The sequence below is a fragment of the Carassius auratus genome, chromosome 23 (assembly GCF_003368295.1).
Source record: "Carassius auratus strain Wakin chromosome 23, ASM336829v1, whole genome shotgun sequence".
Taxonomy (NCBI): domain Eukaryota; kingdom Metazoa; phylum Chordata; class Actinopteri; order Cypriniformes; family Cyprinidae; genus Carassius; species Carassius auratus.
In genome coordinates, this window is record NC_039265.1 from 5,855,978 (window position 1) to 5,875,605 (window position 19,628).

General features: G+C 36.7%; 1 protein-coding gene across 7 annotated transcripts in view; it reads left to right on the plus strand.

The window, feature by feature from the left end:
* Positions 1–637: 637 nt before the first annotated feature.
* Positions 638–19,628, plus strand: part of LOC113041097 (band 4.1-like protein 1) — a 49,090-nt gene continuing 30,099 nt past the window's right edge. For 3 of the 7 annotated variants that reach the window (XM_026199417.1, XM_026199420.1, XM_026199418.1), the window contains exon 1: positions 646–1,050. The gene's annotated coding sequence lies outside the window, so the exon portion shown is untranslated. Of the gene's footprint in view, positions 1,051–19,628 lie in introns of all 7 variants that reach the window. The other 4 variants (XM_026199416.1, XM_026199419.1, XM_026199421.1 and 1 more) reach the window with 3 other exon arrangements.

Sequence of the window (19,628 nt, forward strand, 5' to 3'; positions counted from 1 at the left end):
TGTGTTTTTTGAAAACCAAAGTCACTGCACCCATTTACCAGGACATTTTGGAGCACTTCAATGCTTCCTTCTGCTGACCAGCTTTTTGAAGATGCTGTTTTCATTTTCCAGCAGGATTTGGCACCTGCCCACACTGCCAAAAGCACAAAAAATTGTTTAAATGACCATGGTGTTGGTGTGTTTGACTGGCCAACAAACTCACCAGACCTGAACCCCTTAGAGAAACTATGAGGTATTGTCAAGAGGAAAATGAGAAACAAGAGACCAAACAATGCAGATGAGCTGTCTGTCAAAAGGCCACTGTCAAAGAAACCTGGGCTTCCAGACCACCTCAGCAGTGCCACAAACTGATCACCTCCATGCCACGCTGAACTGAGGCAGTAATTAAAGCATTCAAAGAAAGTCGATGGTTACAGACAATATTCAAAATATCTTATTTTATATTCTACAAAGATTATGCATGTATGTATTTTTTATTATTATTAATGAATTAGTTTGTTTGTTTGTTATACTTTTTCTGGCTTTTACGTTTTTTTTTTTTTTTTTTTTTTTTTTAAAGATGCTCCCAAATCCCAAACTCTTGAAATGCATTGGTCATCCTGGACAAGATTTGAGGAACCCTACAGTAGAGTGTCAAAACTATTTTAACTTTTATATGTGTTTCTTAATTTCTTCACTGAATAACAGGAATACGCTAGTGCATATGGACGGACATAGAGCGGAACAGAGGCTCACAGCGCATTCGTGATGATGAAATCGGTGCGTGTTCAGTTGAGCGCGGCTCTCTCAGCGGTGAGGAAGGAGTTTGGTGTATTCCAGCGCGCATACGCCCCCTACGCTCCTCTCCTCCTCCTCCTCCTCTCCTCTCCTCTCCTCTCCTCTCCTCTCATCCATCCACCCGAAAGAGCTGCTCTCCCCCCTCCGCTCATTCATCCTCTCGGACAGGCTCCATCCTTTGACGGGGAGCAGAAGCAGCAGGGCGGTGGCAGTCGCAAGCCCTCAATGCTCGGCATTTGGACGGAAATCCGCGCGTCAAACCTGGAGAGACAGGTAGGGCTCTTTGTTGCGATGTCATCCCGTGTATGCTCACTATCCGTAAAGTGTGCACCGTGAACAGGCTAAATGTGTCCTCTCAGCGCTTGCAGAGGGGGCTCAGCCTATGCCCTTGTGATGAGCCTAAAATCTTGCGTTATTCTGGTATTTTGTGCGGCAGGCCGGTCTGTTAACAAGGGTTTGCTACCGCTTTTGGTCATGTGGCCATTTTTTTAACTGGGTTTAGTGGAGAGGACAGTTAAAGGATGCCGTTGTTATACTGAACAATAGCCTACGTGCAGTGTCAGTGCAGGTAGACTAACCTATTTCACTTATAGCGGAGGACAGCGCTGATATTTAACCCCATTCATGTTTCATATATTGCATAAAGCAAGCTTTCAGTTGATGTGTTTCTTACCCGTTGGCCGTGTTATGGGATCACGTGCAGAATAACATCTATCTTCGCTGTGTGAATAGGTTACCTGAGGCTTCACTATAATTTAAATGTTGCTTATTGGTGACTCAGATGTAAGTGAGGTGTCAAGGCTGTTTAATGAAAAGAGGGTGTGGCACCGGGGGCAGTCGCGCGCGCTTCGTGTGGCTCGAGAAGTCAATTAACTGAAAGCTGTTGAGACTTGTGGAGAGCGCGCGAGTACAGTACGTATGCTCCAGTGCGCGCAGTGTTAGTTTGCTATAATAGCGATGAAGGAGCACGCTGGGAGAAAAATGAACATTTGCCAGCGCATTTCCGAAAACAACTGGACTTGTTTTGTATTTGTTTGCGTGTTTGTATTGTGTGGCTTGTTTATACTACAGCATCCATGCGGTTCATGCCAGATTGTTCTGCTGTGTTTTGCCTGAAGAGGCTCAGATGGTTATACAAAGGTCTCCAGCAATTGGATTACAAAGTCTAGTTGCTTTTCAAACCTAGGAATGTTTAAAGTTATGTTGTCCAGGTCTGGAAAAGTAATGGGAATTATTAAAATCTATAGGACATAGCCTATATCCCCTACATCCTCAAAAATAGAGGTTATTTATTGGCATCTGTGGTTTCTTTGAGAAGCTTTAAAATCCATGGAACCTTTCCAAATTGAACCATAAAAATATATATTATTTTCATTAATTACTTACCCTCATTTTGCTCCAAACCTGTAAGACCTTCCTTCATCTCTGAAACACAAATTAAGATATATTTGATGAAATCCGAGAGCTTTCTGACCCTCCATAGACAGCAACACAACTGAAATGCTCACAGACCCTGAAATGTAAAATGTTTCATAGACTAAATATTGCTTTTGTTAAAAGTCAGACTTGCTTGGTAATCTCTGATTTGAATCATTATGTAAATGTTCTTATCCAGTGATCATAAATGACTGGAAAGGTCATGGGAAAGTCAAAAGGTGCCCTGGTTTATTAATCAAAGTGGATGACTGAAAATCAAGTCGGACACATTCAAGTAAACCATAAAAAACGGCACACAAATATAGTTCAACAATAACTTAATCTTTCCTATAAGTAATGAATGAATCTGTTGCCAAACCACCGAAGTGCATTGGTCTGGATGGGCATATCATTTATCACATGTGAATTTTGGCATTGTTCCTTTCTATGTCCAGAGTAAAGGTATTAACAGTTGAAAAACACCTTCATTTTGAACCGTTTTAAACAACCATTCATGTTTTGGACAATTTTGTTAATTATGCTTCTTACTGCCTTTGATTTTTAATACATTTTAGCATTTTCTGAAAAAAAATGTGTGTTCTATTGGCCATATAAAAGCTGCTGTTGTAATGCTACAGGCTTCCCATAGGATCCTATAGCTTTGTTAGCTATTGTACTGTATAAGGTTGCTGGGGCATTCAAAAAAGCCCAATCACAAGTATTTAATCCTTCCTTTAATGCAAGGTATTGGTATTTTATTGTCCACCAGACAAAAATAGTAAGTCTGATCACTCAACCCTTGTGCATACTTTCACACCGGTTTTATTAGAATATCACATGACCATCTGCTATATTCCAATCTGTGTTCACGCTTTGGTGCTGAACCAAAGAGAGCCCAGAGAGAGCTCATCCCTCGTCATATATTACAGCTGTTCAATGTTTTCACCTCCATAATGTTTGTCATTTTTTTTCCAGACATTTACTGTAAATACATATAAGTACTAGCAATGATGTCTAATAATTTAATGATGTGTATTTTTCACATAAGAAACACATTGTGTAAGACAACAACAAGCTTGAGGATATTTAAAATTAAATGGAACAATGAAATAAAACCAATACATTTTTTATAAAGTGTTAATGTAGCTGCAGTGTGTCATGTGGCAAGCTTGAAGTGTAGTCCTAGAAATAGTAAGGTGATGCATTCTAAAATAAGTGTAACTCACTCCTGGGGCTCAGCTTGAATATTTGAAACTTACGTGTGAAAGGGTTAAATAGGTAATAGCACACCTCCTCAACAAGCTGCACGATTTGAGGTATAATTTTATTTTAGCAGAAACTGTGGATGAGTAATGTGCCAAAGTGCAATACTTTGACCTAAAGGTATGCTGAGTTCTGTTTTTTTTTAAACCCTAGGAAAGAGCAATAGTAAAAAAGCATGCACCGCTAATAAGCCGAAAAACCAACTGTTTAATTTATGTCAAGGCTGTAGAAATACAAAGTGGCAAAAATTCTGCAAGCTATTCCTGTAGCCTGTTGTTTGGACTAATTGAACACAGCATGCTATTAATGGCAAACTGTAACCGTCCCATCCTACACATGCCTCCATCATGCTCTCAGCATTCCTATATAACATCCTATCAGTTCCCCTGATGACAGTATGCTGACATGCATTGCATTGTGCTGCTTTTGGCAGTTCTGTAAGAATAAGATTCTGTTTTCACAGCCTTTTTTCCCCATGAGCACAACCAAGGGCGAATGTGTTGCACAGGTAAACTGGAGTTAATCAGCCAAACATGCACTCTCAATAAACACAACATTTAGACTGAGTCTGAAAACAAAGGTACAATGGCTGCATTGTTGGCTTGGTGGCCAGACAGTCAATGGCTCTGTCCCAAATGTTAGCTTAAACCAATGCAGTTCATCTCTGAGCCCACATTTTGGTGATGTAATGCTGCATAAACTGTCGGGTATAGCAGTCCAACATGGAACCCACATCAGCTTGGACCCGGGAAAAGTATGCATCGAGGAGGCTAATGAGAACTGTTGAGGATCAGAAAATGGTAAATGGAACACCTTACTATCTCCTGAACTTCACAAATGGTCTTTTGCAGGACTTCAAATTCACATTTCTGACAGGGCCAATGTGAAAATTGTCTCTTGGAGTCAGATTATTGGCGCTAATATTAAGCATTTTTGTGGTTATCGGTCATTTTCTAAACCAGTTTGCCAATAAAATAAATTAAAAGCATTTAAAGATTTTTTTCACAGTCCTTTTTATTAGTAATTTTGACATTTCATTTGTATACCTTGTATACATATCGGTTCAAAATATCGGTTATCTGTTTACTTAATCTGTAATAGCTGTAAAACTGTTCTTGTGGCTCAGTGTTAGAGCATTGCATTAGCAGCGCAAAAGGTTGTGGGTTCAATTCCCAGGGAACACACATACTGATTAAAAAAATAATAATTATAGCCTGGATGCACTGTAATTGCTTTGGATAAAGATTTAATAGTTCTTATCGTTTACTTATCCTCTTGTCATCCCAGGTGTACATTATATGACTTTCAGAATGTCAATGTTTATGTCAAGTTTGAACTCATGAGCCCATGTATGACTGTTGTTTTGAAGCGATGGTTTTATACAGTAGTTTGAAAATGTAAAAATATTAGTCTTTTTTTTAACCTATGCCTACCATTTCTCTTTAGAAACAAATTCAGTGTTTCATTAAATGAAGTCGAATGGATATTGGTTTGTTTTGTGTAGATTTTGAAGCATCAAGTTTGAGGGATTTTCCACTTGCATTATATGGACACACACACACACACACACACACACACACACACACACACACACACACACACACACACACACACACACACACATATATATATATATATATATATAATTGTGTTTCATTTAATGTTTATTTTATTTCAAGTTATGAAAATGTTTTTATGGTTTCAGTTAACTAAAATAATCCTGAGCTGCATTGTTTGGATCCATCTGTGTTGCCCTCAAAACCAGACCAGACAGAGGCATCTAAATATACAGGATGCTGCACTATGACATAACGTCTTCTTCTTTTAAAATAAGCGTCTTTTTGTGGCCTTTTTTCCTCTCTAGACCCTAACCTAGTTAGATCCTCTCTGCTCTGTCTGCTCTTATGGCCTCCAGGGCTGACAAACTGAAAAAATGACCCCCTCTTTTTTCTCCACCCCCATCGCAGGGCTCACTCTTCATTCATGTTTAACAGTGTCCTGTTTGCTGTGTGTGACTGAGAGGACAGTGTCTGTGCTTTAGAGTCAGGGTTGGGAAGGTTTTGATGCTCACAGAAGAGCTGCCTCCCACGGGAGCTTATTTGCCTGTATATGAGTCGGTTGTATGTATGAAGTACAGAAGAATGTAAATTATTCAGAAGGCAGTTAAGCTTTGTGGTCTTGTGGGTGACAGCATGACTCGGTCTGATTGCTGTGAGTCAGCGCAGTTTTCTCTTGCCGCTTCATCAGACCCCCTTTCACATTCATTGGATTCACTGACATCTTTTAAATGGACAAGAGGCGGAAAATGAAGGAGTAGGTGGTGATGCCTTCCAGCAGACACTGATACATTGGAGCTAAAAGCAGTTTTACTTCTCTCAGTTTCGAATCTGGCTTTCACATTGTTTATTTCCTAGGAGAACCTTTTATACTTTCCATCATTGCTATTATTGCTTATACTTTGTTCCAAGCCATAAGTGTTAAACTTTGGGGTGTAACTCATTCTGTTTGTGCTACATGAATACATGTAAAATGAATAAAAGAAAAATCGTGAGATTTTGTTACTTTTTAGTTTTTCTGGCACAAATGGTCTTCCATAGGATCCTTAGCAATATCTAGAAGACAGAGTATCATGACTTGTTGCAGTTTTGTTAGGAGCCTCGCACATACTATTTCATTCCCTCGATTTATAAATCGTCCGCACGGTTTACTAGTTCATTCCCTCGATTTGCTAATTTGTGTACACGATTTATAAATCGATAGAATGAATTAGTAAATTGTGTGCACAATTTAGCAAATCGAGGGAACTAAATAGTAATCACGTGCATGTTTTTTGACACAGAGGGAACGAATTAGTAAATCGCGTGGACCATATATTAATTTTTTTCTTGAATGTCATGTTTGGGGCTCCGCAGTTTTGTTATTGTTAAACTAACTATATTTAATATTGTTTTTATTCATTGAAATAATACTGAAAAAAAAAAAAACAATTTTATGAAAAACATAAAAGAAATTAATTACTAAAATATTAATATTTTACTAAAATAAAAACACTAATATATTATTGTAATTAAAGCTACATAGATATCTAATTAAGAATAAATTAAAAATTAAATTAATAAATTAAAAATAAAAAAATGTATGAAAACTGAAAATAGAAAATTGAAACTTGAAATATTGAATAAATTTGTGAAAAAAGATGCATCAAGGGTGCTCATAAGAAGTGGTGAGAATAACAAAAACAAGTCAATTTTTATTTTAATGTTATTTTAGATAAATTTTTGTTAATCTACATCTATGTTGCCTTACCAACAAACTGAAATAAAAAGCACATAATACTAAGCTTAAATTAAAATGAAAAACTTAAAAAAATTAACACTGCTTGGTGGTTGGCTCTTTTGACTTCAGTCCGTAAGCAGCATCTGAACCACACAGGACACATTAGCATTCGCATATCAATGGCCTGACCTGAGTTTTGCACAGACCGGTTTTGCAAGCACCTCTGACATTTTGTTCAGATGAAATAAGGAGCTTTATTAAATGTAAACTCTTAACATTCTTGTGTGTTATCATTGTGGTTAAAGAATCTAATTAAACAAGACAGACATAGATATTCAGATTTTTTTTTCAGACAGAGATAGGATTCTGTCTCTCTGTGTCACTGTCAGTGTGGAAGAGTGTGTTTGTTTAAAACACATACACATACACAAAAACTCATTTGCATAACTCTAATGAGTCTGTCTACCTATACGCTCATTACAAAGTCTATATTTGATCTCCCAGTCTAGAAATATATTTTAGCCATTGCTGAGACTGTTGAATCAGTGAGGTAAGTGGGAAGGATGTATCGATAAGTGAATGAGGCTGGCCAAAAGAAAGGCTGGATCATTTGAGGATTGAGTTGGCTACTTTGACTGCCATTTTAAGAAATTACTTTAATCAGTAAATGAGCATTTTGTTACTCCAGGCTTTCTGCCATTGCACCTATCAGTGACTGACAAGGGCTAATTTATGAGCTTTTTCATTGTACAAATCATACAGTTTCTGTTGGGTCTAAGAAGCAGACATCCTTCTAGATGCAGCTTATTTACTTCAAACTCTTCCTTCTTTGAAAATCATAGGCTTATATGTAAAATTCCAGAGTTAGATGTATTAGGTGCTTTGAAATTCATCCCTGCGTGTCTATTTTAAGTTCCTCTCCATTAGAATTAACCGTCTTCTGTGGTAAAAGCTTCAAAGCCGCACAGTTGTTGGGGTCTTTCCATTTACATGGCTTAGATGATTCCCTTGATGAGTCACAAGCTCATCAAGTCACTAGCAATGCTAATATCTGAAGCGCGTTTTAGATTATTCAGAGAATTAAAAAAATAATGACCCAACTGATTAACCTTTAATGTCAGTCATCAAGAGGATACCCACTGGCTGAACTCGCATTTAATTTTTTATTCGATAGAGTTTTCTCCATAGACAGTTCGTGTTTGTATCACCATGGCAACAGAACTTTACAAAGAGCAGCCTTTTTTTCCTCTTTACGTCGACGTTGCATATCTTTTTGCTGTCATTTTCCCGTCTTTAGAGAAGGGTTCATAAAACAAGCCACAATCAGTGTGTCAGACTGAGAGTTTGTCATTGTGTCATGGTGGATGTTTTAAAGGAGCTTTGTGACAGTGATGGTTGTGGAGGTAGTAAACACAATTTGGTCACTCAAGCACGATTCAAATACATCGGATTGAAGACAATACTCAAAAAGATTCAGGCTGTAGCATAGCTACTCAAATGGTGGCCAAGAGAGATACATTAAATTTGGTAGAAGCCTATCAAATACAGATTCAGTTGTATTTGTGTTTGAGCACTGAAGAACGTCATAAAAAAGGTAGTTTTGCAGCATTGATCAAAGTAGCCAATCAAAAAAAATGTCTGTTGAGCTCATGACTGCAATATCCAGTCACTCTACACAACTTACAGAGTCTGGAGTCAGTGCTACTACCCATTTATCAGAGCCAGTCTGCAGATATTGGGTAGTCTGAGTACATGATGGCACAGACTTTTTTCTTCTTTTTTTAAATTAAAGGTACAGGTTGTAGGACCTGACACTAGAGGGCACTACCAAAACAATAACAATCGCATGGTTTCATGATGATAAGAAGGAGCGTGGATGATGGGATTTGTTGTCTTCTACCCAACCGCTGACGGCCATCAATCAGACGGAAAAAGTTAAATCATGGATTTAACGCGAGTTCAACGATTTGCGCGAGTAGATTACATACAAAGTCAATGCAAAGACGTGATCAGACTATGGATCAGACGCGTCCTCGTGCAGGTCTAGAGACGCGATGCCTTGCATTTGGCCTGTATGCCCCATAATACTGATCTTGTTGATGGTTATAATAGCATACGTTTTCTGTAAAGAAACGAATCGAAACAACTCACCTGTCGAGTAAAACACAAGCGAGATCGGCATCTCTTTCTAGTTGAAGTTTGACGCGAAGCTACTTCTGCATTTGTCCAGGACACTGTTGTAATGTGGTTCCTACGTCAGTAAACGCGGTAACAAAGGGTAACTAAAGTCATTGACAGGTGACTGCACTGCCCCGTGTCACTGTTTACAATGGGAATTTTCTCATGATTTACAAGTAGTTGAAAACATTAGAGATATTGTGAGTAATCAGCTGGACAAAATATATAACACTAGCCTAGTAGTTTTGGGATATTTCACTGCAAATATTTTACAAATTGTACCTTTAAAGGGATAGCCCACTTGAAGTTGAAAATTCTATCATCATTTACTCACCATCCACTTGTTTCTTTCCTCTGTTGAACACAGAAGAAGACATTCTGATCCTGCAACAGATATTCTGTGTTGGTAACCAAACGTTTGATGGTAGCCATTCACTTCCATAGTATGGAAGAAATACTACGGAGGTCAGTGTTTACCCTGAACTATTTTGAATTGAACTCAATTTCTACAATCAACTGTTTCAAATTCTTAAAAATAGCTTCTTTTGTGTTCAAGAGATTAAAGAAACTCATACATGTTTGGAACAACTCGAGTCTGAGTAAATTATGGCAATTTTCATTTTTGGGTGAACTGTCCCTTTAAGACTATGGGTCTGTCCAGTCTGGGATAAAAATCTACCTCAGTTTATGTACTATAAGGTTAGAATTAACAACAGAGCACAAACTTAAATTGAATTACCATTTATTTTTAATTATAATGCTCAACACTCACCTTTAAAAAATGATATGCAAACATGTAAATTGCACATAATGCAGTTTTTTTAATTAACTTCTAAATCATAGAATGTCTATTGTTGAAATATATTGATTTACACAGTCGCTTTCATAACTTGTCTCGTAACAGATTTATTTAAACATTACATAATTAAGACATCAATAACAGGTACAGTAAAATATGAGTATATAGTCTAATATTTGGTGAAATGTTCTTCTCTGCACCTCATGCGATTACATGAGGGATGAGATGTTCGCTCATGTTTATTTCATGTTAAAACTAGTAGTAAAAAAGAAGAGATGATCACGCTCATTTGTACTGCTGCTGTTGGAGCTGAGAAATTTATACAGTGATCCGTCATGCCTCAGAGAGCCTCAAAACGACATTTATAGTTTGAATTACCTGAAAAATTGTCATAATTTGAAAATGACACTTTGTTTCAAATCAAACGTAACAATATGTAGAACCGAATCATTCCAATAACGTTACACTCATGCAGTGGTAAAAACAATGGCGTATTTGTTTGGTACACATACGTACTGAACTGAAAGACCCATAACGAACATTTCCAGTGCAAATACATGTACTGTTACACCCCTAATTCCCAGCTTTTAAAATCTGTTTCATTTTTAAAAGTCTTGTAATTTTTAGCCTTCCGTTCAGAATTTAGTCCGAATTTTCGCAATAGTGCTAAACTTAGAAAGTCGCGCTGAACTAAAGTGATTGACAGCGAAAGTGAACGCTCTTAGGTTGCTTTCTTTATATAACTCATTCACAATTTAAATAAAAGTTATATTTTTCATTGTACTAACAGGACCAGCAACGCTTCTTTTGGGTGCAGATTAAAATAAAAAATATGTTCACATGGCAATACCAGTTTCCTCCCAAGAGTGCCAGTAATCTAGCTAAATTATATGACAGAATCATCACCTTCTCATTATATGTGTCCTTATCTGTTTGTGAAGGTGCCATAAAGAGTCATATTTCATTAGAAATTTATGGCATGTCCTTGAAAGAGAATCTATGTCTAATTCAATATGCAGTTATCTGCATGCCCTTGAACTGCTCAGCGATGCGAGATGGCACGTTCTTAAAGGATGATGTCTGCATCTGTGGATCCTCACTTTTCCCCTGCAGAATTCTCCAATAGGAAATGTCCACTTTCTTTATTGCCTTAATGTATTTATCTGTGGTACGGATAGAGGCAGATGTTGTAACACAACAAAGGCTGTTTCACAGGATTTTCCTCAACTTTCTGTGATGCTCCTGCTTTTTTATCGCAGCCGAGCAATAAAAAGCCTCTCTGGTTTGAGGTTTTACACTCTCGCTGAGAACCGTACATGCTTGGCAGCCTTTCAATTTAACTCCTGTTGCTTCATAGGATGCCTTTCAGAAACTCAGGCAACATCCTTCAAGTCGATTTGAATGGGTTTTGGCTTTAAACCGTGGACAGAATAGTCTGATTCTTAGTTTCCATGCTGGACTGAACGCCGCTCCATTGCATCAGCAAAATTTCACTCAGGACAGGTTGATGGATTGCAGGTAAACAGCATTAATATGAATGCTCCAATTAATTTGAGAGGGGCCGTGTATGACGTGCATGCTAACTAATGGCCCTGAAGAAAACCTGCTTGCCTTTCTTCATCACGCTCCTCCTCTCTTCCTGTACACCGCTCTTGCAGACTGATTGCACCGGTGACGTCACCGCTTCTTTTCTTCTATGCCACCATTTGAAGACTCATTGGCTTGGGGCTAGGAATGAATCTCGGGTTGATATGTTTTTCTTGCACATGAGCACCCGTGTTTTTGTATTTGTTTATTTGAAGGTTGTTCTATGCCTTATACTATTATGACAGTGCTGTTTAAACAGATTTGTTCCAAGATGGAATGTAGATCTTACAAAACTGAGCTGTCAGTTTTTCATAAATTCGCTCAATTTATATAAGACTTGTTTTTGTTCTTTTTTTTTTACAGTGGAGTGCATTCATGCATTGAACAAGGGGGGTTTTGTACCTTCTGAAAGGGCACCGCAGTCCCCTTAAAAAGAAGTATTGCCATCACCGCAGCTCGGTTCCAAAATGTAGTGAGCTGAATCTGTAGGCTAAATTTTAAAGCATTTTATACACTCCTGATGCAATGGCTGTTCCAAAATGTAGTCAACATAATTATGTTGCTTCCTCTTGTCCAAAGTCAAAGGCAGCATCATATTTGTTTTTGAGATAATGGAATGTAATGCGACAAAAAATCTAAGGAACATGTGAGTTAAATGTTGATTTTAAATACAATTCATGCAATACTGGCAATTATCAGTAATAGTCTCTGTATACTATAAATATTTATGCAGATTAAATGAGTAAGTCAAGCAAAAATTAAGTCAGTTATCATGTACTCACTCTAATGTTGTTCCAAAATTGTATTACTTGCAAAAGGTGATACATAAAACAATGGTTACACTTTATTTAAAAGTGTCCTTGTTACAGTGTAATTATACATTTATGTACTGAGTAATATTAATTAACTACTGTACATGTACTGTACTTACTATATTGTTAGGGTTAGGATTAGGCTTTGGTTTAGGGTTACTTACATGTAATTATGCACATTTGTTGTTATTATAATTGTATGTAGCGTGTAACAAGGACACCTTAAAATAATGTGTTACCTAAAAAAATAAATGAAAGTGGATGGGAACTGGGAAAGTTGGTCAACATTCACTTTCATTGTCAGAGCAGCTAGGACATTCAACTAAGCTTCTGCTTTTGATTTCTATGAAAGGAAGAAAGTAAAAGTTTGGAATGACATGAAAGTTACATTTTCTTTAAAAATGCATTTACCCCAAAATATAATCGCGAATACCTCTAAATGATCAAAACTGAGAAACATTTTGACTAAATATTTACTGATTTTTAACCTGTATAGGTACAGCAGCATATATATATATATATATATATATGTGTGTGTGTTGGTCATTTTGGGCATCTGAATAAAAAGTTACAAATAAAAAGATTTGTTTATGAACTAAATGTTTCCCAGTATAAAATATGAACCATAAAAAGATATAAGAAAGTGGACTGAAACCATTTTTCTTCGTCTCCCCTCAATAATTACTGCTTTTATTGAAGATCATACCAGATTTTATGTAATCAAAAAATGTATGTAGTTCATACATTTAATTTAGTATATCAGCACACCTGGTTTCTTTTCATTAAAAAGTTTCAAAACAAAGAACATTGTAGAAATACCAGAATAAATATCTTGTGTGTCTTTAACAAGTCAAAAAGGTTGATGGCCACTGCTTTAAAGTATTTAATCATCACTGTTGTTTCTCCTTTCCTAAATTAATAATTGACACACACACACACTCACATTCAGGATCAATCCCTAATGAGCTTCCATTGTTGTTTGGATGCAGCCTAGGATACTGTGTACGTAGGCAATAGGCAGCTTGCCAAGTTATGGACCATAGCTCCTGTTTTTTTCTCATGCACATTTTGTCATTTTCCTGAAATCGTTTTGTGTGAACTGTTGACATGTTTGTCTTGAGTTACTAGAGCCTCTGCCCTGTGCCTTTCTTCTGCTAGCATGCGTTCTGCCTTAAATGATGGATTCCTTTAGCAGATTGCACTACAGATGAGTGATTGTGCTTGGAGCTACGGAGAACTGGTCGCCAAGTGTAGATCCATTTTCCAACAGCAAAGCTGCAGGGAGAGAACGAAGGGGAAGATACTCGATGACAAATGGCATGGTACGGCCGTCATTTTGCAGGAAATTATGCCCCATCATTTTGCTGGCTTTGGGGGCATTTATCTAAGCAGGCTGGCATTCTGAACTACACTCCAAATGGCTGCTATAAAAAGAGTGTTATGTACAAGAACGGTGTCTTAGTTAAAAATAAAAATAAGATTTTTTTTTTCTTTTCAATTTTAGCTTTAATTACACTTTTCAAGTTAGCACATAAAGAGATAGGCTAATTGTGAAATGGCAAGTGACAGGATAAAAATAATACAAGCACAGTGAGCATTGGTAGCATGTGGTAGAAGATGACGTATAGCGGGTTTTAGCAGAGGACGCAGGTTTGAATCCAGGCTTTGTCACGTCACGATCCTATTAATACACAACTGGAACTTAGATGTCGATTTGGCCTTACAGAAATTGGAAGAGAAAGATAATTGCCAATGCAGAAAAATTTAGCTTGCCATTTTATGATAACATGTCAGCCTATTAAAGAGCTGTGCTTACCTAACAGTATGTCAATAAAACTACATTTCATTAAAAAACTGTCAGTGGCGTTAGTGTAGGGCATTAATATACAGTTGGTAGTATATATTCTTCAATTTACAAATGAAAATGTATAGCAGGGGGATTGTTATATTTAGTTGTTCTTGGCAATAATAAAAAAAAAAAACATAGGTGGTTACTTACTGGTGCAGATAAAGAGAGCTCACTGCCAGGAATACTGCCATATCTAGATGGAAAATCAGAGCAGGACATTCATTTTAAACTCTTTGTCTACCTCCAAAACAAAAATCCTCCCGTCAAAGGCTTGTCAGATTTCACAGCAAAAGGTCAATGTAGAGCATATTCAATTTTGGACATAGATTACAGTACAGTACATGATTTAGGGTTATTTGGTTGTCCTTGAGCGTAATTACGCAGTTATCAATAGCAAGTACTTTTATCATGCTGTCCACCTTTTTGGTTTACCAGAAAGCTACCCATTTCTGCAAAATCCAAAACTTTCATTTATGAAATCCACACATCCCTTGGTCTTTGTGTGTTCAATAAATATTTTAGATTTAGCTTTCAGCTAGCAATATGAGTGAACTTCAATTCACATTTCCATATTAACCCTGTAAAGCCTGACATATAAAATTATAGTCAGAACACCTGAGGTATTTATGATTAATACAGTATAGAATATGAAACATGTACTTAAGAAACAAAAAATACCCTAGTTTTATTCAGAGACTGAATAACAATATGTTCAAACCCAGGCTCACTGGAAATATGTGTCTCTGAATACATTTCTGCAACACATTTTGATTCAGTTTCAAAGTGAAATGTGCTAAAACATACGATTAATACGTGACCGTGGCATGTTTTTATTACGTTGGTACAGGCACGTATTCTTGCATTTTATTACGCTGCTTGAGGTACGTATATTGCGGCTGTTCAGAATCCAAAAATTTGTGAAGTGTCGCTAAAAGTTAATGCACTATTGTTTTGGAAATATCCACAAAGGTCTGCCAAGAATATGTACTTTTCCTGAGTTGTTTGTTATGCTTCAGCATATGAAGGTTGTTGTTCTGATAGCACCATGCGACTGATTAAAGTGTACGGCTTGTCACTGGTTACATCAGGTTCACTTCTCCATATGTCCATATGGCCTGGGGCAGTGCCAGCTCACTACTGCGCTCCCAATGTGCATCATGGCAGAACTGGGAAATTTTGCAAATGCCATCTTAAGGCAGGTTTGTTCCATAATTTCGGCTCTCAATAATCTCATGATCACTGCATAGATATTTTGCAGCATTTGTTAGTGCTTACTACTACACACACACTAATTAACTGCTTTTATTAGAGCCCTAGTCATCTTCTTCAGCATCACTGAGTCACTGGGATTATCCCTGATCAAACTCGGCCTCTGACTTGATTATAAACAAAGACATGGTTACATGTACAAACAACATTATGGTTGCTGATCAGCTTTAATTCTGAGTGCAACAAGATAAGGCTGCTTGATCTCTGCTTGGGCATTTTAATTATCCATCATCGTCTGTGTCAAATGCTGTTTTGATCATGGTGAGCGCTTTAGTCGGAGGAACCACTTCACATGAAAGCTACTACATAAAGGTCAAAGTGTGCATCTAATCACTGCTGTTCATTAAGAGCATCAGGCAATTCATTATTTAACTTTTCATTTCATAGTTGATGTTTTCAAATTACCACTTGTTTTAAATGTTTGGGTCATCCTAAAAAATGAAACACAAAATAAGTAGTTTAGCAGAATGTTAACGCTGCTCTTTTCCATGCCATGAAAATGAAAAGGTAGGGTGCAAAGCATCATAAAAGCAGTCCTTATGTCTTATGCACTATATTTCAAGTGTTCATGACATTTGTCTCATGATATGATATAATATGATAATAATAATAATATGATATGTCTCATTGTATGATATAAGAGAATATGAAGCTTACAAATTGATGCAGTTGCTGATATTTACAGTATGTGGCCATAAAGTAAGATGTAAATCTAGTAGCTTGTAATGTAAATCAGTGAGATCTTTGTAACAATATAACACTACATCACCCAATAAAATCTTATAAATGATGACATTTAAAATGTGTATTTTATATTATCTAAGCTCTTTAGTTGTTTTATGGTGGGGGTCAAAACGCATAATGAAATGCAATAATTATAATATAATATATTTTATTATAATTAAACCGCACTTTAATGAACAGTACTTTACCACTGCAACCAGCTACAAAACACTGTTTGTTGTTCTTTGGTGAGGACATTTGACATGCCTCTGCTTATGGTTACAATATATTTAAACAACAGGTTATATTTTGGTCAGAATTATTGCATTTCCATTCTACTGCGCTTCATCTGTTTGACATGAATGCTCAGGCTTGTGTTTATTTAGTCAAGTCTGAATTTTAACAAAGATTCGCTTTGCATTATTTCAAAATGGAAATACGTGAATTGCTAACTTTTACAGATGCAACTGTATGATGCAAGCTGTGTGATGAGGAAAACGTTCTAAAAAAGCATTAAAGGGTTAGTTCACCCAAGAATGAAAATTCATCTTCTACTCAACCTCAAAGCATCCTAGTTGTATGTGACTTTCTTCTTTCAGAATAATTAAATCAGAGTTATTTAAAAATTGTCCTTGCTCTTCTAAGCCTTTCAATGGGGTAAGCAGATGTTTGTTGTCAACAGTTCAGAAGATGTGAAATAAAGTGCACACATCTACAATAAAATGTCCCTCACACGACTCCAGGGGGTGAATAAAGTCCCCCTGTAGTGAATCCATGGATTATTCTGAAAAAGGAAAGTTACATACACCTTGGATGCTTTGAGGGTGAGTAGAAGATGGACGACTAACCCTTTAAACAACACATCTGACAGTAGGATAAGCTGCTTAAAAACTGAAGGCTTGTAAGACGGATTGAATTCCTCAATAAAGCATGTTTAAAGAAAGTAATGTGGGTTTGGGAGGACATGAGGGTAAGATAAATAATGGCAGAAGTTTTCTTTTTAGGTGAACTATGCATTTAATTCCATATTAGAAATAAATCTAGCACATCAGTCTACTTTCCAACATGTCCCAATTTACAAGTTACTGTATATGCTATCATTGGTACTGACATTTTGTGTATTGGCTGAGAAAAGTGTAATATAGACGTGAAATTATTCACAAACATTGTGTGAATTAGACACATAAGATGATACAATTCAAAAGAAGAGACAAATTATGTAAGCTTATTCCACTGCCATCAGTTTCAAAGTGATTCACTGATGATCCATGAAGTATTGGCTAAATAATTTACTATACAATCTTGCAATACTTGTCAAGAAACCCTGTTTTTTAAGTTTACAAAAACCTAAGATACCATTGATCTAAACAACATCCCTAACGGTGCAAATTTGAACACTCTGACATCAACAAGCATACAGTATGAGCAAACTCCTTGAGGAGAAACATCTAAACAAGAGAGGAAAAAAAAAAGAAAAGAAAAAGACAGGAGCAGAACCGCCCCATGTCAGATTCCTTATTATCTCTCCCGGCCTGCTGATTATGTGTATTGACCAGAACAGTCATCCATGTATAACCATCAGGAGTGAAACAGATGAAATCAGAGGAACAAATCTCCTGCTTGTTATTTCATTAACTGAGAGGTCGATCTCTGACAATGCAATACTTTTTATCTCGTCGCCTTGGAATTATAAGGTTCTTCCGTCATTTTTGTCTGTGACAACTTATTTACATTTATGTGATGTTCAGTGAAACATTTTTCAATGTTTATTTAGGGTGTATAGGGTTGCTAGCAACCTGATTTAGGCTACAAAATAGTGTATTTTATTTCTGCACAACAATAATTAAATGTCTGATGACTCAATATGTGCAACTGACCTTTTTTCCTCAAAGTGGCACTGCTTGATACACAGTGATGACGTGATTTTCATTTGTAATTATCACAGGAATAAAACGAATGATATCATCTCCAAAAATGTTACTGGCTTGAATGTCTTTAGAATGGCTTTTATGCAGAGCAATTACTGTATGCAGTGAAATATAATTGTGGATGCTGTGAATAGTGATCAAAATGTTTTTGAATCATTGAGAATGATAGTTTTGAGAATATGTTTGAAATCGTGAATATGAGCCAGATGCCGAATGTACTGGGGAAATGCGCTCTGAAGATGACAGTGATAGTAAAATCATCTGCTCAAATTGAACGCTTTCAAGTTTTTAAAAACTATCAAAATTTTGTTTATTTTATTCTTTTATAATTGTTATTAAAATATCAGGAATGTTTAATGCTATTGCAGCAGACAGAGATCAGTTTGTGTTAGATATAGCCTTGGTCCGGGTCCCTAAAGACTTGAATATGTAATAAATGGCAAAACATTCATGCATTTAAGTGTTAGTCTTTGTTAAACAACTTAAGCATTGTCTGTTTTCTTGCAGTTTGAAGTTTGAAAATGTCTTAAATTTTACAAGATAGACAACAATCTAATTGATGGGGCCTTAATTACAACAGTGAAAGTTATCAGTTTATCTCAGACATACTGATCTCTAGAGAGAAAGCAGTTTTACCTGTTCCACTTTCTGTGGAATAAAGTCCTGGTCAGATGAATCACAGAACAGTTAATGCAATGATATAAATTTTTTTTTATTATAATTTTGATTACAAATTCAACAAATGTATTTTGTGTATACAGCTGTAGCTGGTCACGTATGGACACTGCTGTGCAATTATTTTAACAAGTTTTTCCCACACCAGACTGCTAATGTGTTAATCGGCAATTTTCAAATAATCACACATTAAACAGCACATTAAAACAAAGCAAGCTGTGACTGTTTATTTTTTTCTTTTCTCAATCAGTCTATTCCTGTATGAGTGGGTGGTTCTTGGCCCAAAATTAGCTGCACCTGAAACAGATGATAGTCAGACGTCTGGCTTCCCAAAACTTGCTTTAGGCCTTTGTCTGGGGTTAAAGGATAGTTCACAGAACTTCACCCCAATTTGAAAGGTCCATTTACTCATCCTCATGTTGCTCCAAAGATCTATGACTTTATTTCTTCAGTTTAACTTTTGAAGAAACTGTTTTTGACCATATAATGAGAGTCACTGGGGTCTAGAACAACATTGGTCCTCACTGACTTTCACTGTATCGGCGAAAATATGACAAAATTATTTTTTTTGTGTGAACTATCTCCAGATAACATTCTTATGAACCGTTATTATTTCTTTTGATGTTAGAGCTAGGTTACAGTTAGAAAAAGGTTGAGGTTAATTGACTTCCAGGAGATGTTAAAGAACACATACTTGGAAAAAAGCACAGTTGGTATTTCTTTATTGAACTTTGTGTGAACCTACCGCAAGTGTCATACCTTTAATAAAGTACATCTTTATCTCAGAATAATGGTAGTCCAATCAGTATAATATGCTACTGGTTACCCTATCCCCCAAAAGGCGGCATATCACAATTGTGTTATATTCTTTGAACTGACGTATTTAAAGATCTCAGATGGTGCTTTACAATGGGCTGATCTTCCCCAGAACCGTCCCAGGAGTAGGAACTCAAAAGAGACCCATTACAGTCAAGATGTGTCGGCATTTGTGTAGCATTTGAGCCGAGGAGGATCTGTAGCTCTCTGAATGTTAGGAACAAGGGACGGTGGGCCAGATGTTCTGCAATTCATCCTGT